The sequence below is a fragment of the Rattus norvegicus genome, chromosome 18, assembly GCF_021556685.1.
Source record: "Rattus norvegicus strain SHRSP/BbbUtx chromosome 18, alternate assembly SHRSP_T2T, whole genome shotgun sequence".
Taxonomy (NCBI): Eukaryota; Metazoa; Chordata; class Mammalia; order Rodentia; family Muridae; genus Rattus; species Rattus norvegicus.
In genome coordinates, this window is record NC_141551.1 from 65,825,214 (window position 1) to 65,846,851 (window position 21,638).

General features: G+C 39.3%; 1 long non-coding RNA gene and 1 pseudogene across 1 annotated transcript; one reads left to right on the top strand and one right to left on the bottom strand.

Annotated features, from left to right (window-relative positions):
- Window positions 1-777: 777 nt before the first annotated feature.
- On the top strand, window positions 778-3,751 carry LOC120098183 (uncharacterized). The gene is made up of 2 exons (XR_015642634.1): window positions 778-1,046; window positions 3,470-3,751. It is a non-coding gene; the product is annotated as an uncharacterized LOC120098183 (long non-coding RNA).
- Window positions 3,752-11,783: 8,032 nt separating this feature from the next.
- Window positions 11,784-15,886, bottom strand: Ckap2-ps2 (cytoskeleton-associated protein 2, pseudogene 2; annotated as a pseudogene).
- Window positions 15,887-21,638: the final 5,752 nt, after the last annotated feature.

Here is a 21,638-nt window from a genome sequence, read left to right on the forward strand (position 1 = left end):
AGTTGCTCAATATACATTATAACTCTTTACCTATGTATTACATTACATTATGTTATACATATATGTGCATATATACATTACACATATATACGTGCGATATAAAAATACTACATATAATTTACATTATAACTTTCTGTATAACATATTGTGCATATCTACATACATATTATACACTTGTAAATGTTATACAATATATTATATCTATATAATTTACATCCTAACTGCCAGTGAACAGACTGGCTCCAGATTGGCTTGACTAAAATGTTGTGTACAAATTTCCCCAGTTTATATCACTTTATTCCAAGTAATCACTTTTATGTAACATGAGTCTTCAAAGAGGTTATTTTAAGCTCTTCAACTTTTTTCTTCTTTTGTACTTAGAAATAACCTTTTGTTCTGAACTAATTTGCGACTTATAGAAATTAAAACAAAATAGCATAAAGATTTTCCAAATGTTCCTTACTCAGCTTGAAACAGAGAAGAGATAGGATTGGGGAAAAAAATTCTTGATTTTGAGTCAGTTCTTTAGTGAAAAAAAAAAAAACAGTGCAAGAGAGGTCAGGAAGGGACCAGGACATGGGACACCACCACTGGTTACACTGACATCTGGGTTATGCTCAGCTTCTTTATGGGAGGGGAGCAACTCATACAGAGGCTCACAACTGGTTAAAGTGTAGAGAATGAGTATGCGGTGAGTGTTCAACCCTAAAGGGAAAATCTGTATCACCCTCTTCCGAAGCTCAGAGAACGTCATAGAGGAGGGAGCAGGATGAACGTAAGAGCCGGAAGTTGGTAGGAAGTGCTTCCGGACTGTCCTCTGTATGAGGCATGCATGCAATGGTTATCGTACATATGATTTCACCTCAGCGGGTGTTACCTGTACAAGATATGCACTACGGGGTCCTTCACCTTTCAAAATGTGTGAGAGAAGAGCTCACAGGCTTCTACTCCTCATGAAGAAATTATGGGCAGTTAATGGGTGTTGGGAAGGAGGTGGTCATCCCACCCCCACCCCACCCCTCGAGGAGCTCCATCTGTTCTAGAAAGTAACTCCTCTCCATGTCCTTATACTTACGAAAACAACTGTGATTAAGTAGGTCAACAACAAAAGGGGGCTGTCAAAGTAGGAAAAGGCTTTGAAGGATGAAGAAGGGTTTCTGTAGGAGAGACGGTAGAGTGCAATCCGGGTCAAACTCAGGGTACAGATGCATGAAATTGTCAAAGAGAGGAGATAAAAACTCAAGAATCTATCATGGTGGTTCACACCTTTAAACTTAGCACTCAGCAGTCAGGAGCTGTTAGGTCTCTGTGCTCAAGGTCAGATTGGTCTACATGGCCAGTTTCAGGCTAGCCAAAGAGACGCTGTGAGATGCTATCTCAGGTTAATAAAGTTTTAACAGCTTTAAAGCTATATAATATTATGGAGTGATGTGCCCTAATTTAAGAAAAATCAACTATAAAATACTGAAACAATGTTGTTTTGGGATTGCATGGTAGGTTTTTAATCAATTTTGTTCTAATTCTCATAAACGTGAGTTATTGAAAGGTTATGGCAAAGGTATTTTGAAGTTACTCGTTATCAGAAACAATTATGCCTTCCGGTTTATTATGCCTTAGTTGTGTACATGTCTCACTTTCCCGCTTTCCACTGAATTAACATAAAATTATAATATTTTGAATAATCAACTTCAATCCAAGTGTCATATTAAATTATTAAGATCTATTTTTATCTTCCTTAATTTTAGTGATGAATTCTGAAAAATTATTTAAGGAAAAAAATAAGTGAGACCCACATAAACATCAGCAATTGTAGACATTATTGAATGGTTAATATTATAAGAACATTTAGCATCTGTGAATTTGTTAAGTTCCCACTTTAAGGGCATAGAGACAGAAGCAAGGTGAGTAACTCTCCCAAAATTGATGTGGAAGATAGAAAAGTGGTGAATTGAAGGGTAGGATCTCTGCCTCCAGACCCTACAGTCTATGCTCCCACAGTATCTGCCTGTCTCTCACATCTCCACTAGAAAACATAAAATACAAGACTATAGCATTCCTTTTTCCTAACTCCACAGCCTAGACTTACTGGGGAAAAGCAAACATGTTGCTCCTTAACTTATGTTTTCTGAGTTCCATACAATGCAACAGATTGGAAACAATAATTCTGAATGCAAAAGTAGATTATATTTGTTCTGATTCTTACTGGGAAACTACAGCATAACCAGGGTGAAATATGTAGTCTGTGTCAGTGAAGACCTGTGTGTACATTCATTACACTGAAGAGTCATGACTCTATTTTAGTATGATTTATTGAAGACCGTACTGTCCTCTCTAGTTATGTTGAGAAATGTCTTAGGATTGAATGATTGTTATCAGGGATGGAGTATTAGTTAGGGTTCTTAGCCATGAGCCACAGAAACAGCTGTGACCATCATAAGTAATGATAGTATATCTGAGAGTGTATTAGGAGGTCAGAACATTGATAAACAGAACTAAATTGATAAAATACAACCAGTGATAGGAAAAAAGATCACCTTTGGGAAGATGACTCTGCATGGCCTCTTTGTCTCGCCACCATTCCCAGGCATGATCACCATTGTAGAGGTATGTTAGAGTCCTGGGGAAAAGCAGTAGTGTAATTTTAAAACTACATGCAAGAGAAGTGATTGGCCCCGCCTTTCTTTTTATCTTTTGTCCAAAATTCCAAATCCCAAGTGGGAATATTGAAGAAACTAGGAATTGATCAGTCTTGGTTGATGAAACCCAGAGGTTTGCAATAGCAGTCTCTGGAATTAGACAAGGAGTTTCATTTTCTAGCAACTCGGGATGAAAATAGTAAGCTTATGTTACATTCACATTCATGAAAACTTTTATACACAATCATACTTATGTATTGATGTCATAGACGTTAAAAATGCATAGCCAGGCTATTATTTTTGTGGGAGAGAGAGAGAGAGAGAGAGAGAGAGAGACAGAGACAGAGACAGAGAGACAGACAGAGAGACAGAGAGAGACAGAGAGAGAGAGAGATTCTGTCATGGAAACAGAATTTTAGAATTTCCTGAGTACCTGGTGCTTTCCGCTCCAGTCACACGTGCATCGATTAAGAAACTAATTTAGAAATGAATGAAATTGATATTCATTTATCTTTTGTTGTAAATAATAAACAAAAATAAGAGTGTGAGTTTTGGATGTAGACAGACCCGTATTCGAATTCTTCCAACCCTTCCCACCAATGCGGGTGCTAAAACGTTGTCTTTTCACCCAACAAAGTAGGAAAACTTCATTGACCATCTACAGGCTTAACTATGATAATGAGCGCAAGGCATGGAAACAGGTCTGGATAAACGACACACAGTGAGGTTTCCAAGGGGCTCGCTGTCATCACCATGCTAAGGAGACATCCAGAGCCAACAAGCAAATCACTCTACCTTCTGAGCACTTCCTTACCAAGCCTTTCTCTCCTCAGGCAAACGGAAGACCAGATTTTCAACACACACGAGCTCTAGACATCTGTCCTGCATTTTCAGTTGTCCTGTGTTTTCCACCAACATCCTTGACAAATGGATTTTCCATCAACACAGCACTTCATAGTATGAACTCAACGCTATTAACTAGTTAGTGAACGAACACATATTCTACATCGAGATGGAAAAGCTGATTACTAAAAAAGGAATTTGTCAGGTAATGACAGAAGATAAGCAAATATCATGTTCCTGAACCTAATAAAGAGAAAAATGTTATGAAATCATCATTACAAAAATATGTTAAAATATGCTATTTTTCCAAAATATTTATTTGTAGAAAATTATTCGCTTGCTGTGTAATTTGGAAGAATTTATACCTTTCAACGTGTGTATATTTTTTAGCACTATCAGCTCACTTTTGAATAGTATTATTTAAAGTTTTTGATTAATGAGAACTGAGAAATATGTGTTGTGGAGTTTAAATTCATCTTGGGAACTTTATCAATAAAAGAGGTTGATAGTAAGCTATTTAAGCAAACCTAATGTACTTCCGGGCTAATTAAAATGGGGTATTTAATGAGATATTAAACAATTTTAAATTTTGATTGCTCTATTTTTTTAATGTGCCAAGTCTGAAATCAAAACGATATCTATTCAATACTTTTACAAATAATAAAACACCGAGCTTTGCGCTTTAATTGTTCCACAATAAACGAGCCACTAGATGGCGCTACTTAACTGCCAAAATTTTTCTAACACTGCCGTTCTAGCAGGTCAAAAAGGTAACCCAGGAATCTCAATGATTGATGGAGCAATTGTCCTAGGCAGACATAAGTTGTCGCCAAGTCTCTAAAGGCGATATGTAAAGCATGTATGGGCAGCTGTCTGCCCATGGGTTCTATGTACAGGGCAAGTAGCTAGATCTTAACACACCTAGTAAAGATGTAAATGAGCCTTGTGACTGAATGTGACTGAATTCCACTACCTGACTGAGGGCCAGGCTGTCTTTCTGTGTAGGAGAATTCAAAGTTTGTTGAGCAAGAATAACAAAAGAAAGTGAAATAGAATTTCAAGAATTATATTTTATATATTTAGAACAATAATTATAACTACTCTTATTCTTTTTTTTTTACTAGATATATTTCTTTACTTACATTTCAAATGTTATTCCCTTTCCCAGTTTCCTGTCCATAAGGCCCCCGTCCCCTCCCCCTCCCCCACATGGGTATTCCCCCCATCCATCCCCTTTACTGCACCCCCATATTCCCCTCCACTCCTGCCCCCTGCCCGTGTGTGTGTTTGTGTGTGTGTTTGTGTGTTTGTGTGTGTTTGTGTGTCCATGTGTGTGCGCACATGCGTGTGTATATGTGTTCACAGACATACTAGCAAATATGAGCAAGTAAGGTAACAGCTCTTGAGAGTTGAATCTTTCCATCGAGTGGATCCCAGGCACGGAAGTCAAACTTGCTGGTGAGCCCTCTTATCAGCCAATGAATTTCCCCACCTTCATAGTCATAAAGGCTAATGGTGAAGACATAGTTATGTTCCTGTCTTTAAAGTTTCCTGTCACTTAAGCCACTCTTCAGCCAATGAGCTCAACTGTGGTTGATAAAATTAGAAATGCAGTACGCTAACACAAAGCCAGAGCTCCAGCCGAAAGCTCCTCATCTCAGGACAGGGCCACAGTGTTTGTGATTTCTTGGAGTAATACCCTACGTGTCGTTGTAGGTTGATCCAGTTTTGTTGACTATACTGGCTGGTTTTGTGTGTGAACTTGACACAAGCTGGAGTTATCTCAGAGAAAGGAGCCTCCCTTGAGAAAATGGCTCCATGAGATCCAGCTGTAAGGCATTTTCTCAATTAGTGATCAAGGGGGGGAGGGCCCAGCTCACTGTGGGTGGTGCCGTCCCTGTGCTGGTAGTCACGGCTTCTATAAGACAGCAAGCTGAGCAAGCCAGGGGAAGCAATCCAGTAAGCAGCACCCTCCATGGCTTCTGCATCTACTCCTGCCTCCAAGTTCCTGCCTTGAGTGAGTTCCAGTCCTGACTTCCTTTGGTGATGAACCGCAATGTGGAAGTGTAAGCTGAATAAACCTTTTCCTCCCCAACTTGCTTCTTGGTCATGATGTTTATGCAGGAATAGAAACCCTGACTAAGATATCAACAAGTGCATATTCAAACACCCGGTGCCCTCTAGCGAGCATACTCATAGTCTTGGGCTTGCTCAGCATTCCCTCATGAGCAAGCACTTTCTGTCATCACTTGTATATCAGTTCATGGGCTGTCAGTACTGGGAGAGCACTGCATGCTGGGATACATGCTTAAGAAATCAACGATGGATGAGCCAACAAGAACCCATCACTGATGAGGTTGGCTGATAGTTATTACGCCTTTCTTAACGGACACCACCTCACTTGTTAATTATAAATTAAATTTATAAGAGCTGAGACAAGTGTGCCATGCTGCCCGGTTGCCTGGTTGTTACGTAGTTAGTTGTTTCTACTCTCTTACACTGCTTACGAACCCCCGCCCAGAGAACAGAGTGGCCCACAATGGGCTGCATCTTCCTACATCGACAATCAAGAGAATTATCCAGACTTGCCACAGGGCAACCTATCTTAATAGTTCCTCAATTAAGAGTCTCTTCTTAGGTGATGTTTGCTTGTAATAAGATAGTAACTAAAGACATCTCCTCGTCCTTTCTCATCATGAAAGGTGGCATGAATGTTAAGTCATCTTTTTATTCTGTGGAACAATTAACCAATGCTCTCTTTTAAACAGCTGCAGAATGATGTGTCTATTTCTACCCAGTGTTCTTTGCAAAACTTAGGTGTTTTCCTATTCCTCCTCCTCCTCCTCCTCCTCCCCTTCTCTTCCTCCTTTTCCTCCTCCTACTCCTTGTCTTCCTCCTTGTCCTACTCCTCCTCCCCTTCTTTCTCCTTCTCTTCCTACTCTTCCTCCTCCTCCCCTTCTTTCTCCTTCTCTTCCTCCTTTCCTCCTCCTACTCTTTGTCTTCCTCCTTGTCCTACTCCTCCTCCCCTTCTTTCTCCTTCTCTTCCTCCTCTTCTTCCTCCTACTCCTTGTCTTCCTCCTTGTCCTCCTCCTCATCATCCTCCTCCTCCTCCTCCTCCTCCTCCTCCTCCTCCTCTTCTTCTTCTTTCTTCTTCTTCTTCTTCTTCTTCTTCTTCTTCTTCTTCTTCTTCTTCTTCTTCTTCTGTCTTCCTTTTAATTTGGTTGTTGTTTGTTTTGTTTTTGTGCACATCCATGTGGCTATGAAGCTTCGGGATCACTCTTTCCTATTTCCTGTAGGAAGAAGAAGAAAAAGCCTATTCATATCTACTTCATACATTCATGGCTCTGCAATCCCAGACTTTCCCAAGCATACTTCACTGTGTGAATTTAGGAGCAGGCACCACATGTCTGTTTTGAGCACTTTTCAGCATAAGCTAGCTTGTTGCTAGCTGGAGCAGGCTTTCATGCTTTAGCTTAAAAAGTTAGAGTTGTACAGTTTCGTGTTCTTATACAACAGCTAACAGTGGGAGCAGGGGCTATCTCTGACTTTTGCCTGCTTTGGGGACACTTTTCCTCATATTGGGTTGCCTCATCCAGCCTTAATATGAAGGGATGTGCCTAGATTTATTGCAATATGATATTCCATGTTTGATTGCTATCCCTGGGAGGTCTACCCTTTTTTGAAGGGAAAAGGTGGAGGAGCAGGAGTGGATCTGGGGGAGAGAGAAGTTTTGAGGAGGGGATAGGAAGTGAGGAGGGAGAGTAAACTGTGGTCAGGATGTAATATATGAGAGAATAAATTAAAAAAGAACAAAAGTGAGGCAACAGGAAGAAAGTAAGTCAACATTCCTATAAATAAGTTAATGATATTGTTTATCAAAAGTCACATATTTGACTCCACTTCAAAGATCCAGACATAGTTAATTGCATTTGGCATCCTTTCTTGAGTGTCCCAAGAACATTTCATACTCAGTATGTCCAAGATAGAATTTCTCCTAGACATAGGCATTTCCTGTCCACTCCTCAGTTACAAGCTGCTCCTTTATCTGGTGAAGTTGACATTAGAAATATTCAAATAACCCTGGTAGAGTCCTGGAAGTTCCATTGCAGTAGATTTCTAGCTGTTGCCTGAGATAACCACTGATTCCTTTTGCCTCTCCCAACACTCTTTCTCATCCTCCTCCTACCTGATCTCTCCTGTTTCTGCACACACACACACACACACACACACACACACACACACACACACACACACACGATGTCTATTCTATTTCCCCTTCCCAGGAATATTCATGTTTCCTCCCTTGAGTCCTTCTTCTTAATTTCTCTGGGTCTGTGGGTTATAGCATGGTTATCTTTGACTTTACATGTAATATTCACTTATAAGTGAGTACATACCATGTTTATCTTTCTGGGTCTAGAGTTACCTCATTCAGGATGGTTTTGACCCTAGCTAAGACTCCTAGCAATGGGGAATTGGGACACCAATCTGTCCACAAAACCTTAGACCTCCAATTTGTCCTGTCTGCAAGATCTGCTAGAGTAAAAGTGGTGCAGAAAGTGTGGGAGTGTCCAATCAATAACTAGTTCAGCTTGAAACCCATGCTACAAGAGGGAGCCCACCCTGAAACTGCCTTGGAGAGTCAGGACCCAAAGGCTGGATGGCCTAGAGATCTAGGAAAAAGCAAACATGACTGGCAAAAGAAAAGAAAAGAGAAAAGAAAAACAAAAAGAAAAAAGTCACTGAAATGATTCCTAATAGATTGGTGCTAGCCCAGTTGGCATTACAGAGGTTACATCCAGCAACTGATGAAAACAGAAGCAAAGACCCACAGCCAAACATCCTTCACCCCATGCAGAAGAAGGAGATAAAGGGCTGTAGGGGCCAGAGAGGTCATGAACACCACAGGAAAAAACAGAATCAACTAACCTGAGTTCAGGGGCTCATAGAGACTGAAACTACAACCAGGGAGCCTGCCGGGGACTGACCTAGGCTCTCTGCATATATGTTAAGGTCCTGTAGCTTGATTTTTTGTGGGACTCCTCACAGTGCAACAGAGGCAGTCTTTTACTCTTTTTTTATGCTTTTGGGACCCTTTTCTTCACAATGGATGCCTCTTCCAGTATTTAGAGAGTTGCATAGTCTTACTGAAACCTGGTATGTTATATTTGTTTGCTGTCCAAGATGGGAGCCACAGAAGGGAGATGGAGGAAAGGGACCAGGAGGAGAAGGAAGAGAAATTATGGTCTGGGTGTGAAAAGCAATAATAAATGTAAAAGAGAAAAAGAGAGAGGGGAAAATAGCTAAATCAGTGGGTTCTCAGTTTCTAAGATTAGCACCTTCATCCAAAACTCCAGCATCTTCTGTCGTAGGATATTTGATCACACTGTGAACCCTGAGATTGTTTCCAGAATCTGTTTCTAATTGTGGTATGTCTCAGCCTTAGCACCCACCTTTAATCCCTCTGACTGGAATACAGACGTGCTCTTAGTAGACGCTTTTAATCCCAAACAATGAAAGCAAAGCTAGTTTGTAGAAGGAAGGACCCATGTTTGAAAAGTGATGCTTAATTGAGTGGCAGACAAAGTGATGAGTTAGAGAAAGACTTGACAGAGTAAGATATGCCCAACTGTCATTGAGGACTGAGAGGAAAGATGGGTGACTTAAGGGAAATTCTTGTATGAAATCTTTTTTTCTTTGTCTTATAGATCATTTTTGTAGGAGAAAATTCTTTAAAATGTGATGAATATGATAGAATGTCATAGAATATCATTTAAAATTTTTTGTTGTTTGTTTGTTTATGTGTGAATGTATATTCAGGGTGGATGCCATAGTGCAGACATGGAGGTCTGAGGATGACTCAGAAAAGTTGTTTCTCTCCTTTTATGGTGTGAATTCTAGGGATTGAACTCAGGTTGTCAGTGTTGGGGGCAATTATCTTTACTCACCCAAACATCCCCAAGCACAGACTCCCAGCACTTTAACCATGCTAAGATACCCAATATGGCATTTTTGAAGTTCATTTCATTAATTGTTTCCATTAAACTTTTGTCTTGTTTATTTTTTAATCTCATGAATCTAATCGGTAGGTTTCAGTTTAAAACTAAAGGACAGAATTGAACTCCTTTGTAAATAGACCAGTGGATTGGGGGATGTTGGACTGGTCTATCTACTGGCAGAGAAGTTAGACTTGGTTTTATAAGCCATTCAACTTGATAGAATTATTTTAAGATGCAGAGTCACACACTATCCTTTTATAAAGCAAAAGTTAGAAGTATTATTAAGGAATTACAGATGCATTTCCTGTAGATAGCAGTGACCTCAGTGAGTGGCTGTTAAACTTTCTTTGATAGGCTATTTAGTATTTTTTTTTTTGGTTCTTTTTTTTTTTTTCGGAGCTGGGGACCGAACCCAGGGCCTTGCGCTTCCTAGGCAAGCGCTCTACCACTGAGCTAAATCCCCAACTCCGCTATTTAGTATTTTACACCTTTCAAAAACAACAACTACTTTAGATCTTTGGGGTGTTGTCTTTATCCTTGAATAGAAATATTGCTCACAACAGTGCCTCAAGGAGCAATGGCCTGTTATGAAGATTCATAAATAGAATTTGTAAAAATGCTATCAGGAAATCCATGGTTGGATTTTGACATGGAGCCTCGAGTGTTCATCTCCTGAAGATGCTACTGCGTAACACTAACATGGCATCCGTTGGAGCCAGAATAATTTTTCTCACCTTCTGGTGGGACACCAGTTGCTAGCAAGTGTCAAACACACTGAAACTTTTACAATGATCATGCTTACAACACTTGTGAGAAATGAGGACACACCTGTGAACAGATTTGCACCTAAGGATTAGGTCCCTTATGATAAGCTCGCTAGAAATGATCATGAGAACATTTTCAGTAGTTGGGTGGAATTCTACAGAGATGTTTGTACACCATATCCTAGCCCCTTCCAACTGATATGTCAAGAAACACTAAAAGCTTCCCTGGATTCATACTCACATCCTTTGGAAGAATCAGCATTGGACACTTGCTAAAAACGATCTATTTATTGATAGTAACAAGAATAACCGCAAATTAGTCTATTTCATATCTAGCTTAATAAATTTATTGTTTGCTGTCACCGTCCCACATTCTTTGTCTCTCCTCTGGCTCCTAGGAAATTTTGAGCAAGATGAAGGGAGAGAAAGTGACATAGAGAACAGGCTATGCCTTCCTTTATTTTTAGGTCCTGGAGCCACAAATAAAGGTTGAGATGCAGTTAAGGTCACAGTTTCTGAGTCACTCTACAGTTTTAAAAAGAAATCTGAGATCGAGGCTAGATATCTTTTAGCAATGTGAAGGATGTCCTAACAAACTATTGTCATAGGCAGGAAACACTATTTCTCCTAACGTACAAATACAATAACCAGGTTATAATAGGAAAACAATTAGGGATCCAGAAGTAGTTTGGAACTCAGAAAGAGAATGAGCCATTTCATTCTTACTCCTTATGGCTGAGGAAGTGATGGTCCACACATCTTAAATGATTGTGCCATGTGTCATTTATATCGAGACACACAGGTATTCATTTGCTCTTTGACTTCAGATATGAATTGTTAGATATTGTAGATAAAAATCATTCTCATTTTCCCAAAGTATTCATATTTATTGAAATAGTAGTAACATTGTTTTGTGGTGTACAATGACGAACCATCAAATTCTGTCCTTTCATGTAAAGAAACAACACACAGCAGCATCCTGTTATGTTGAAGATCATAACATAGAAAAGTCTACGAATTAGCAGTTACTATCCAACTACTCCATGTATCCAGTTTTAAAACAACCATCAATCAACCTTATACCCACACAGAATTGTATATATTAGAAAATAAATATAAATGGAATAAAAAATATGATTCCTCTGTGTCTGCTTTTAATTAGGTTAATATTTTGAGTTTCATCTACGATCAAATACCTAGTAGAACCTCATTCTTGTTGTTGTAAAGTAACACTGTTGCCTTCTAACACTGTGTTGTATGTTTAATGTTTAATATCTTTACCTTTTTTTATTTATGCACATATTTATTATGAACATATTAGGAACAAAGCCAACATAAAAACATAAATTCACATAGGCTACATTTTCTAATTAGGCTTCTTTACTGAAAGTAATTAGTAAAGCGAAACAGCTAACATATTTTTAAAACACAATAAGCAGGCTAACGATGTTTGCCTGTGTCAAACTTAGGCATGTGGACAACGTCAGACCTATTGTAAAGTTGTACAAAACACAGCCATAAGTGCTGAGGCCTCGGGAGTGCTATTCCTCTTCTGCCACCTCGGTCTCACAGAACAGAGGGCACAGGGCTGCATTAGGACAGCAAACGAAAGCGTCCCCTCCCAACTCCGACAACTGTTCCAGGGAAGACATGGAGGGTCATGGCCTTTTAACATGTCTGGCAGTCGTAAAGTCTTCTCTTGAATGCAATGCGAATGTCTCCGGGTGTCAGAAGCTTTAGGTCTTTAAATGTGGAATTTTTATCATCTCGCGTCCTTTTCATACTTTGCGACCGTGGTGTAGAAGACACATGATAACGAATTAGGCAACCTGCTTCAGTTTTTGAGTCTGGGGTTGTTAAACCATTGGTTGGATCTTTTGTTTTGTTGTCTTGGTCATTTTCATAAACTCCAACTTTCCTATGATGTTCATTCTCCTCTTCTGGTTTTCCTGACCCTAGATTAGTTTCAACATTTACTTCTCGGACATGTTCCTTGGTCGCATGAGCCCCCTCAATATTCTCCCAATCGGCTTTTTCTTGATCCTTTGCTGTTACACTATCCATGATTATATGCCGCGTCTCTTCAATAGGCTGAGCCCCTGCCGGAATGCCCTTCTCGTAGATTGAAATAATACTTTCAATAGGACTTGCGATTGGTTCAATACGTACAAGACATCTTCAATATTTTTCAAGTTTCCTGGCATCTGGATTATTATGAATCAGGTCATTCAATGTAGCTAACATTTCTTCTTTTGGGCATCCCTTATTAATGAGGTTCAGGCATTCAGATATTGTTTTGCTTACTTTTTCAGTAAATAATCTCTGTTCATCTTCTTTTGCCATGGTAGTCCAAAAGGACCCAACTGGGTTTTCGTTTTGTCTCTTTGGCTCAGCTTGGGTGATCACTGAATGAGGAGGCCTTTTTAGCCCCTTTCCTTGGCCAGTTCTCCACTCTGTCATCGGAGCTTTCCTCCCTGCTGTGGTGTCTTTGGGCTGAGCTGATCTCCTGCGATCGTGTGTCTGCACTGGTCAGGATCTTCGGACTTTCCTGTCAGCCTGGCATTAGATGAGTTAGTCCTGGTTACATCTTTACATGCTACGCTTCTTGGTGGGGCCTTGCCTCTTTCTGTGTCCTGAGAAGAACTGGTTTTGACAACAGACACGACCGGTTCTGGTCGATGTGACTCCTTTTCAAGCGACTTTTTCTGACTGTAACACTGTCAAGGGTCCCGCTGAGGCCCTGTTTCGCAGCGCCGTGGGTCCCGCTGAGGAGACTTCGGCTAGGTGGTCGCACAAGTGTGTTCTTCAACGAGGCGCTCACAGAGTTAGTGTCTGCAGACTTGGTGGCAGCAGTTGTATTTGAGGCTCTTACACTGATAGCGTTCCCAGGCTCACAATGAGCCTTCGTGGCTTTAGACACAGTAGTGGGGAGTTTCTTGGTTGTTGCGAGACTCTCGTCTTTGACACTGGGAAGCTTTCTGAATGAATCGATCTTAGACTGAACAATCTAGCTGTGATAATAGCCAAGCACTCATTTTTTAGACGTTAGTGTCTTGTTTCGGCTTCTCTGCAGTCATTTGTGTCCTTTTACTGTTTTTATGGTGACATGCCTGGTCTAACGTCACAGGCTGACCTGGGAAATCATCTCCGGTTGATAACAACTGCACGACTTGAACATCGCCCTTCAAGTTATGTATTTCTGAGCTGGTCACTTCTTCCGCTTTTAATGGAATGCAGTTTTTTTTTCAACTATACTTCCAAAATTTTCTTTATCAGCCACTTCTGTTTTGAGTTTCAAAACTTTTTTCCCTTCTTGGACCTGATCCTCAGATGACATCATTTTCTGATCTCTAGATATCTGATTCTCTTGTTTGTATGGAAACATTGGTTTTTGTATTAACGGATATTCCTTGAGTTTTTGTTTTCTTTGTTCTCTGAAGGCCGGTTGGTCTCTCTTGGTCGGGGGCAGCTGCAGGTCCCGAAGCATCGGCAAGCCAAGGCCCTATCTTTATTTCTTAAGAGTTTCCTGCATATATACAATGTGCTGTGCACGTTCACACTCACTTTCCCCCCGACTTCTCTATGTATCCTCCCAACATGTCTCCTTTTCAACTTCATACATACATATATGTATATATTTCTTAATTTGTCCAATTAGTATTTCCCATGTGCATACAGTTGTGGGGCCATTTCTTGGATCATAGCCAACTTCCAGTTGACCCAATCTCAAAGGAAAACGACTGTCTTTCTCTTACCGTGATCTACCATTGTCTCCCATGAGCCATTTTCCCACCAGTGATGACGTCCTGACTGACTTGATCATTTATAGGTCTTCACAATAGCTAGGAAATGATATCAACCTATATGTCCATCAGCTGAAAAAAATCTATAAGAATTATTTAGCTCTAAGGAAAACTGAAATTACAAAAATTTTGGGGAAATGGCTGACTTATAATGACCTCAGAAAGAGAAAAAAAACTTAGAGAATAAAACCATGTTCTTCCTCTTAGCAGGTTTAGCTAGTAATACATGTAAGCAATTGCACATGTGGGTATAGTACAATATCTAGAAAATTAACAATAAAGGTTAAATATTAGGGGATGAGGAAGAACTGGATGCAGGAAGGAAACTTGCTTTATGAAAGAGGATACAAAGCTAATTGGTCTTCTAGTTCTAATATCTTATAACCTGGCTAAAAATAATCAGCTTCTAAATATTATGTATATATAGATGGGTCTAGGCTGCTCCCAACCACGGTAAGGGAAGCAACAGTTAATGCTGGGATTCATAACTACTCAAGGTGTTGGCAATAAGTGACCGTGAGTTCTCAGCCTTCGATGGTACGTTTATCCAAGTCTCAGGGAACATTCCAGAAGAGGGTGGGAATGCACACAAGACCAGGTGTGTGGAGAGTACTCTGAGGTGCTCTTTCGGGACATACCGCAATTGCCCGGCTCCTTTAATTCCATTTAGAATTTCACTCACCCATTCATCAGTCGGGTTGTTTTCCACTCGGAACTATTATGAAAAAAAATTGCTCGGAATAATCATAAGGTTTTTTTTTCTTGTGGGACTATATGCTTTTATTTCACCTGAGTATGAGAATGGATGGGTTATATGTTAACTATTTAGTCTTTTTAGTGAATGCTAAACTATCTTCCATAACATCTGCACCAATTTCTAATCTCAACGGCAATATGCTAGGTTTCTGAACTCTATTGTGTCATTTAAGGGAAGAGCGAAATTGAGCTGCTGAGAGAGCGTTTATTAACTCTTGTAATGAGGTGAACTTCTTCAACTTGCAATAAAAAAAAATAAAAAGGATATTGGAATTCTCCAAGTTCGTCAAGAAAAAGGTGGCACTGTCCCCGATTCCTAAATTGCCCTCAGGGAGCAGTTTAGATGCGGAAGTAACCCAGCTTAGATTGGAGGGAGTCATGAATACCTTCACCTGTTTCCATTTGTAACGTTGCTAAGCACCTTTGCTTAAATAAGAACATAAAAACTACGTCTGTGTTCATAATGGTTACCATGTGGGTTTGCACCGAAGCAGTGATATCAAAATATTCATGAGAAGATGTGGCTTTGATTTGAAGTTAAAAATGAAAAAGAAGTAGAGTCTGGTACAGACAGTATTCCTTCCTATTCATAGGTCTCAATTCCTGAGCAGATCCTGTGGCACTTTGAAAAGGGGCTTCATCCCATGCCACTAATGAATTTACACCCTGTATAAGGGGAAATCAAACAGACCTTTCTGTGGGCCAAGACATTATAAACCAATCTAAAAGGATGTATCTTTGCATATTTTAGATGGATATGAAAATTATAAGTTCATTTATCTACAGAGATTACCTGTTCATGAGTCCTAATGAGGGATCCCATTTGGTGAGCATTTGGCTAATAACTCAGCAGCTGTGGAGCATTATTGCTTACCCTGATTATTTCCAAGGAGATGCGATCTATATTCCACTACTACAAATGCAGGCAAAGAAACAGATCTTGACGTATCTAACTATTTCAAATGAACCACAGAATGTAGAAAGACAATGTTTACCTGTGGGCCACCTGCATTCCCAACGTAACACTCTGTCTGTGTCATCAGTGACAAGACAGGCTGGAAAATGGAAGCAATTAGACGGATCATTAAGGTAAATGCAATCACCACCTCCTCTCCCTTTATCTTCTTTACCTCTTCAATTATCGGAAAATTAACATGGAATAGATTTTCTTTTAAAAATGAACCATATGAGTAATTGCTTTAATTTCCTGGTTGCTTTTTCTAGGAAACCCTAACACATGAGAATTCTATGAATGAGGAAGACTTTTCTTTTTTTTAACCATTCAGAAAGGTTAATGTAAAGATTCTGTACAGTATCCATCGGTCTAAGTATATGGACCCTTCCAACATGTACAGATGTAGTTATTTGTGACTAGACGTGCCATTCTCTTAAGACCTAAATGTTTATTTATGCTCTTTTGGCCAGAAATGAAATGAAAATTGTGATAGTTTTGGGATGGTTACACACTCTTGAAAATAGATTGTAAACTATATGACTTCACAGCGGTTTTAGCACGGTGGTCTGGGTGAACTAAATGATGCTATGATTATATTTTGGGAGGTTCAGGTTGAAATATTAAGAGGTAAAGTGCTAAGATATCTAGAGTTTCCTTTGAAAATATTCAGCTTCCTCCACCAATGGAATGATTGGCCACGAAGTGACTGCGGTAAGTTAATGACAATGGAGAATCTGTGGCAAGAGAAAAACCAACATCGGCTCCTCTCCTGGTTCTACCTTTGGTCTGAGTTTGTAGCTTGTGAAATATAGTATGATATAGTATAGAAATGGCAAAACACACTCCCATTGACTGGGGAAAAGAATCTATGCTTTAAATTCTGCTTTAAGTGTTACTGTGTGTATAAGCAGTAACAATCCCCTCCACAGTGAATTTCACCTCTGTAACAACTGTAATATTTTGTTGTTATCTACTGAATTAATTAGCAATTAGTCATTCCTACTTCTTAATAAATGTCTTCTAATTGACAGTCTGACTGGCTGATTGATTTAGATTTGAAGGAAAAGCAACCGGTGTCTAAACACAGGGTTTTAGGACTTGCTAACACCAGCTGTAGTGACCACGTGATCACCTGGGCCACTTTCGTACCAGAGCTTCACATTTCTCCTAGTTTTTTAGTTTTCATGTGCTACATTGGGGTTTCTAAAAATTTTTAGTTGTTTGGGGTGCACTTTACTTTTTATTTTTTTGAGATACAGTCTTATGTAGCCCACAGTGGCCTCCAAATTCACAATGCTGCTAAAGCTGGTTTTAACCTCTTGATCCTTCTACTTCTCTCCCTTCCAAGTACTCTGGTTATAGGAGAGGACTACTACATTCAGCAATAATTTCAATTATTCACGAAATCTGATTTCTTGTATTGGGGTAATTTCCAATGCTTCCGGGTATTAGAAATTACTATCACGCATGGGCCTAGGGGAAAACCAAATATTACTGTTCAGTCAAAGTAATGTAGCAATAAAATGACTCCCATGTGGACACACAGAGACTGTGGCAGCATTCTCACTACACAGGTCTAAGACAGATGGGGCCCCGGTACTGAGGGGGAAGTAGGCACAAGTCCTATTTCTGTACCAGAAGCTGTCTCCAATTGATAAATGCTTGCAAAGGAAAAGAAAAATCATGTCAGGAGCCTCCTGGCCTGGAGCATATTAAAAGGAGACAGAGTATGACTCTAGTGAGGCTTTCACCACTGATGGTCTTCAGATGTTCTAGCTCTCTAACTGTACTGAAATGTTGATGATAACTTCTAAAACATCCTAAAAACTTTCTTGCTAATTTTGAGGGTTAAAAAATGCTGGTTCAGGTGATTAACACCTGTAGCCTAACATCAAGGGATTAAGCAGTGTAGCCTTTGTTCTGTCTCAGCAGGAATTGTTCTGAAGTTACAGGAAGAAAAATGGATACTTTGAAAAGTGATTTTAGCACTCATTTCTACATTGTAAAAATTTCCCTATGAAAGTTCTCTAAGAAAAAAGGGGGAAACAGAATGAGTGGAAAAGGGGATAAGGAAAACTTCTTCACCCTCACCTCTTTGTCCTCATCGACTTAGACATCTTTTTAGAATACATGAGCAAATGGTAAAAAGTTCATCACAAGTTCGCACAATAAGGTCAAATCATAAATAGAATTAAGAAGCTTACAACACTGAATGTTTATATGTGTATCTATTAGGAGTATTTATCTAGCTAAACATTTATCACCTTTCAGAGCTCCATAGGTTACAGTTTAAAACCATAACTAAGTTATTAGTGAAGTTTTGTATAGATAAACCCACTCAATATTTTATCTTCTGTCCTAGCACCTATAATAAATCATTAGTTCTCTTTTTATGACCTTTGGTTAATGGTTTTACAACCTCTTGCAATGTCTCTGAGTGGTAGAAAGTCTGGTTACTATTTAGGAGGCCATTGACACAATGAGAGACAGGCAGATCACTTTTTGCAGTTTTGAATATCAGAAAAGGACCTAATAGCAGTCCTACTCTAAAAGAGCTTAATAAATACTGATATAATTTTAGGAATTCTTATAGAATCATCATTAATAATTAAGAAGCCATCTATTTGTCTATATAGCATCAGTACAAAACAGTACATCTTTGGAGTTCTGCAGAGATCCGCTCAAAGGGGGTGGGCTAATAGTGATTGTTATATATGTAGTAATAATAGGAAAACATATTAATAGAAGGAATATTTCCTAAAATGATTTTTTCACGGGCCTTGCTTATCAGAAAGAGCTTCATTGTAGATTTTAATCTAAGGTGAAGATACTTCAGGAAGATCAAAGAAAAAGAAAAAAAAGACAACATCTTTTTTCTAGAGTCTCACTGGGTGTCCACAACACATTTAGGACAGGCCCCATGCCCAGCAGTAGATGGCGAGGACAAAATGAACAACGAACTCCAGGATGCTTTTGGAGGGTTTTTTTTTGTTTGTTTTGTTTTGTTTTGTTTTGTTGTTATTTTGGTTTGGCTTGGTTTGGTTTTTTTTAATTTATTTATTTTTATTCCTTTTAATCCATTTTTACAATCCAGACTTTATCATCTCCCCGCCCCACTCTGCTCCCCTTTTGCTTTTGTCTCACAATGCTTTGTCTGGGCATTTTATTCTTTTGTTTGTTTCAACCTTACAAATCTTTAGCTTACACAGTATGGCTTATGACTTTGTTTTTATAGATTCTCTGTGTGTCAATGTGTTTTCTTGTGGTTTTTCTTTGGCTCTTTATCCCCCTTGTTTGTTGTTCCAAATCCGGTTGTTTGTTTTTATTTTATATTGTTATTTTTAAGTCTGTATTCTAATGAGGGGGAGAGAGAGTACTGATTTGGGTGAGGCAAGAAGTGTGGAGAATCTGGAAGGCGTTGGGGGAAGGAAAAAGTAATCAGAATATATAGTATGAAAAGAAATTTAGTTTTAATTTTTTAAAAGAAAGAAAGAAATGAGTATAATCCAGAATGCTACTTTCCTGTGGCATCGCACTAATGGGAGATCTTGAATGGATTTCCCTGTGTCTTTAAAACCAGAAAAGCAAGCCATCCAGGGTAAAATAATGAGGAATTCCTTTATGAAGGATACATAGAAGCTTCTAGTATCAGGTGATTTCATGTCCAAGGCATGCTCTAGTTGAATAACTATGAGATACTCCACAGACCAATCCATTACAGTGCTGAGTCAGGACCATCAGAGATTCTAGATTTGCCTCAAAACCTTTTGAATGCTTTTATCAACTGTCACCAACCATCAATGTGTGAGGCTAATTAATAGGCTCTCCAGGCCCATATCCAAGATAGACGTTTGTCCTTTCTACCTATGAAAAGCTATATAATTGATTTCCCATGGTATTTGTGTTAAGTATCATTACTCATGACATTCAAGGACAAATCCTTTAGGCCAAATATTGCATGCACCTGTGTGCTTTCTATGGAGATAATTACACAGGTAGCTACTGGCAAGGCAATTTGTCATAGCTGTACTGAGGCTGACCTAAGGTTGGACCTGAAAAGTAGGAAATGACTGAAATGGGTGGATAGTGAAACATTTAAGAAGATAACAAAGAACATAATAGTTATATGCAAACTAAAGGTCTGGATTTATGGTCCTGTCGTTGAGCAATCAGGTAAGAGTAACAATTAAGTAATTATGAATTATAACCTTCAGTCAACAGATTATTATTGGATGTCTATTTTATGGTGTATTGTTGGATGGTCTAATTTATGGTGGAGGAAATATTTTTATTCACAGTTTCAAATGATAAAATCTAATTATTATGTTGATATAACCGGGTAGAAGAAAAAAGATATTTTCATAAGAGGAAATTCTTCAATTTTGTTTTAGAAACTGTTTTCATTAGTCCATGTTCATCGATCTGTGTACAAAGAACAAAATTAATGAGCAAAATACATCAAAGACAAATGCGGGTCTGCTGATCTCTGGCAGGGCCACAGTAAATTTCTATTTGGGAACCAGAATGCTGGCCTATTTGCTTAACTGAAAACTAGAGTCCAGCTTTTGCATATGAGGAGCTACACTGGCCTGTTTTCAAATGTATCAAATACGCCAAGCTGTGTCACAGGCTACAACTTTTGCCTGTAGCTGCTTCTTCCTGAAATGGCTGGAACTCCTTTTTCCACATCACTGAGCCTTCTTACTTTGCAGAGGTTAGCTTCAATTTACAATCTCAGGGAAATGTTCTCTCGCCCCCCTGTCACCACCCAACCCGAATCTTCCACACGAGTGTCTTTGGTTCTCACATATAGTTTGTTTCCCTCACAGAAACTGGTCACAACCCAAAATATATTGTTCTTTTACTTTATTTCTCTCTGCTTGCTTGTGTTTTGGTAATTTCTTCATTGTCTATCCTTTCTAGTGTTCTTGGGTCCTCTACATGTTCCTGGTGCACTGTTTAATCTTCAACACACAGGAAGAGGAACTTTATAGCAATGAAGAGTAACTCTAGATAATGGCCACATGAAGTACATATGCCTATCTGGTTTTTCATTTCACATTTGATCTGAATGAAGAAAGAAGTCCAACTTCTTCAGACTGAACTGATGCTTGCTTGCTTGCTTGCTTGCTTGCTTGCTTTCTTTCTTTCTTTCTCTCTCTCTTTCTTTCTTTCTTTCTCTCTTTCTTTCTTTCTCTTTCTTTCTTTCTCTCTTTCTTTCTTTCTTTCTTTTAGTCTTTCTTTTAGAATGTATATGTATACCTTTCAAATTGTATTTTTCTTGGATATTTTATGTATTTACATTTCAAATGATATCCCCTTTCCCCCTTCTCCCCTACCCCAACCCTCTGCTTCTAAGAGGATGCTCCCACTCCCACCCACCCACTCAAACCTCAGCACCCTAGCATTACCCTACATTGGGGAAACGCGCCTTCACAAGACCAAGTGGTTTTCCTTCTATTGATGCTGGACAATGCCATCCTCTGCCACATTTGTGGCTGGAGTCATGGGTCCCTCCAAGTATACTCATTGGTTAGTGGTTTAGTCCCTGGGAACTCTGGTGGGGTCTGGTTGGTTGATATTATTCTTCCTATGGTGTTGCAAACAACTTCAGCTCCTTCAGTCTTTTCTCTAACTCCTCCATTGAGGTCCTCTTCTTCAGTCCAATGGTTAGCTGCAACTGTCCTCATCTGTATCAGTAGAGCTCTGGCAGAGCCTCTCAGGAGACACCCATATCTGACTCCTGCCAGCAAGCACTTCTTGGCATCAACAATAGTGACTGGGTTTGGTGGCTGCATATGGAATGGATCCCCAGGTGGGGCAGTCCCTGGATGGCCTTTTTTAAGTCCTTGTTCCATTGTTTGTCCCTATATTTCCTCCCA